The following is a 3,651-nucleotide window of genomic DNA, read 5'->3' as shown; positions in this document are numbered from 1 at the left end:
TCTAGGACTTTAAGGGTTTCTTTTACACCCTATAAATAGGCCTCTAAGCCTTGAAAAGAGGTGTGCTTGGTTTTAGAGAAATAATTCATACAAAGATCTTCTTAGAGGCTTGACAAGTTGAAGATAAGAGGATCATGGCAGAAGGCCATCCCAGAACCACGATGAGCAACTAAATCTGTAATAGGGTGTTGATGTAGCCCTTTCAAAGTAATAATGGTTTAAGTATATTACAATTTGGGTTTTTCTATATTATGCATGATGGTTATATAACTGTGAGAAATCATTATAAATTTCTTATCTTATCTTAGAAAGCCTTTTATATTGATTGAACTCAATCTTTCATATTTTCCGTGATTATGTGAATGATTGTTATACAACGGTTTTAATTGACACATGATCAATAGAATTAGATAGACCATGCCTAGGGAAGACAGATTGTACTATACTCTAGTTTAGTGTAATTTAGGTAGAGAATTCATACCAACGGAAGATGGGTTATACTATTCCATTGATTGGGTGTATCCATTTAAGAAATTAGATAGGCCATACCTAGGGAAGACGGATCGTACCTGATAAGCGCCGAATCTTGCACATTCAAGCTTCTTAACTCGCATATGTTAATTCCTTAGCATTGTTATTTGTTTGATTTTATGTTGTTTTATTGTTTTCAGGTTTTAAATAAAGATGCAATTAATTTCATTGATTTTGGCTCAAAGCACACTTTGATAAGACTAAGAAGATATGGTTAAGCTTAACCAATCATAATAGAAAACCTATATGATGTGGTTAAGTTCAATCAAATCAAGAAAATGATTAAATTGGAATTTCTCAAATTGGACTCAAAATCAAATTGGATTCAAATTTGGATTCTGCATATGTCTTAGTATTTTGATCATAACTTTCAGCTCAAGTATTGGATTGAGGTGAATCTAGAGGAATTGGAAAGCTAACGCCAAATGCTAAAAATTAATGTGAAATATGATTTTCCTAATTCGGATGTTTGCTATGCCCAAATCGTCCCGCAATAAAAGAACGCAAATTTGGACAAATCCTATTCTGCTTTGTACTTGGATTGCTTCCTAATTTGACTAGGAGATTGAAGTACGCTTTTTTCTGGGATTCTTGGGGCTTCTAGGGCTTGTTTGCTCCCTATAAATAGGCCTCTAAGCTTCAAGAGAAGTGTGCTTAGTTTTAGATACAAAAATCTTCTTGGAAGCTTGACAAATTGAAGAGGAGATAATCCATTTGTATTTTAATTTGGGTTTTTCTATATGCATGATAGTTGTATAAATGTGAAAATTGTTTTTAATGTATATATTCAATCATTATGAAAATTTTCTCTTGTCTTAGAAAGTCTTTTATATTGATTGAACTCAATCCTTCATATTTTTTAGGATTATATGAAAGATTATTATACAATGGTTTTAACTAACATATGATCAAGAGGGTTAGATAGGTCATGCTTAGGGTAGACAGATTGTACTACACCTTAGTTTAGTGCAATTTAGGTAGACAGTTCGAACCAACCGAAGATGGGTTATACTATTCCCTTGATTATATGTAGCCTATCAAGGAATTAGATAATCCATACCGAGGGAAGACGGATCGTACCAAATCTTAGTGGTTAGGTGGACAGTCCGTGACAACCGAAGATGGGTTATACTTATTTCCTTAATGATGGTATTTTCTTGATTTCTTGAGTAAGGCGAGTCCTATATCATGAATATTATGAAGTTCCCTTATTAATTTATGATTGACCATTGTTATTCAGTTAGTGGTGAAATCATCCCCTTATTCTATCTCTCATCATCTATCTTTAATTTTATGCATTTAATTCAGTTATAATCAAAATCAAATCAATGTACTTTACATTAAGTTATATTTAATCTTGAAAAGTTTGATAACAACAGCCCTGTAGTCCTTGAGGTTCGACATCCTCAATATAACCCTTTCCTACAGGGATTTGTACTATTGCGAGTGGTATTTTATTATTGATATATTTTGGTAAACAAAAGACCACATCAATTTTTGGTGTAGTTGTCGGGGACTGCTTAACGGTTGCATTGTTAAGTTTTAAAGATTAAATCTAGCTTAATTATTTTCTGTTTTTCTTTCATTTTATTTTATTTTCATTTGTTTTCTAATCTTGTTTTGGTTTAGTTTTCTAATCCTACGTTCGAGCCTATCATTGGCGCTTATCATTGGTAGTGCGCTCGAGCGCACCTTCCAGTGCAATAAAGCGCACCTACGGCAGAGTGCCTATTTCCAGCAATTGCAGCTTCTAAATTCCAACACCCCAAAGCTGCATTTTTGAGCCGTTTGTGAGTTTCTTTTTATTTTGTTATTTTATTTTATTTTTATCGATTTAGTTCATGTGGGGAGGCATGTCAATACCCCATGGACCATGTTCATATTGCTATAATCCTTATTACCATATTAGAGATTGTCCTACTGCTAGACAATTTTCTAGTTATTCTTATAAGTATATGAACAGACCGTTCTCTAGATCGGTGAATGACCTTTATTCTGATTCCTATAACCCGGCAAGGAGCAACCAATCTAATCTTTCATGGCAAGCTCAAGCTCCTTGAAATTATACTCCACAATTTCATGAACTGTACCATCAGGCATATCTGCAGTTCAATGATCAATCCTATTCCTCTCAATATCAAGCAACTCCACAGTAGAAATACCAAACTGAACCGCCTCCTCCAATGAGCTTTGACTTTCAAGAAAAGATGTTAACTTCTCAGGAGAATTTTTTAGAAAAAGATGTCGGAACTTGAGAGCGAGATATGTCAGACTGTGAACCCTCAACGGGAGATGATGAACTCTCACTCTGAATCCATTGCTAAAATAGAAGCTCACGAAGAGGAGCGATCTCCCATCTACTTGCCTTCACAATAACAATATCAAGAGGAGCCATCTCTTCTGTCAAAGACTGACTTTCAAAATCAAAGGTTGAAGAGGCAAGATCAGATACTGAAACTTCTCAGCGAGACTAATTAGATTATGAAATCTCAACAAGAGATGATGAAATCTCAACAAGAAATGATGAAGTCTCAATAGGAACTGGTGCACAATACCCCTCAATTCTTCGACGAGATAGATGCCAAGATAGAAGTTCACGTTGAACAAATCATCAACCACCTTAATAGAGAAGAAGAAGAGCTTCAAAGTTAGCCAGTGGCCAATCCTGATGGACACTACATGGTAAATGAAAGTACTTCTTATCATGAGCAAGCTATGACCACACTAAGGAGTGAAGAAGTGATCAGAAATCAAGTGGAAGAGAGGAAGGAGTAGGAGCAAATGGAGGCCCCCCAAGATCTACATCGGGCAGAAGGTGAGGAAGTGAGCACTGAGGCTCCTTCATCATCCACTCCTATAATCGAGACGCCATATGGGCCCCGAGCCCCTATTCTAGGTAATCTAAAAACTTATCATTAGGGACAGATGACACTCTCCCAGTCATTATTGCTTATGACTTATCCTGAGGCTAGGAAAATAGTTTGTTAGGGCTGTTAGACGAGCAAAAAGAGACCATCGAGGTAGAAAAATTCCCTGAGTATTCTCCTCATTTTAATCTAGATCAGGATTCCCTTTCAGATGAGAAATTGTTTGAGAAGATGCAGAGTGATCTACATCAAT

At 35.7% G+C, this 3,651-nt stretch overlaps 1 pseudogene; it reads right to left on the bottom strand.

Annotated features, from left to right (window-relative positions):
• Nucleotides 1-2,559: 2,559 nt before the first annotated feature.
• LOC132181890 (uncharacterized) overlaps nucleotides 2,560-3,651 on the bottom strand; it is a 6,847-nt pseudogene continuing 5,755 nt past the window's right edge.

The sequence above is a fragment of the Corylus avellana genome, chromosome 5 (assembly GCF_965113065.1).
Source record: "Corylus avellana chromosome 5, dhCorAvel1.hap1.2, whole genome shotgun sequence".
Lineage (NCBI taxonomy): Eukaryota > Viridiplantae > Streptophyta > Magnoliopsida > Fagales > Betulaceae > Corylus > Corylus avellana.
The sequence above is the reverse complement of the archived record's forward strand: the minus strand, read 5'-3'. Positions and strand labels throughout refer to the sequence as shown.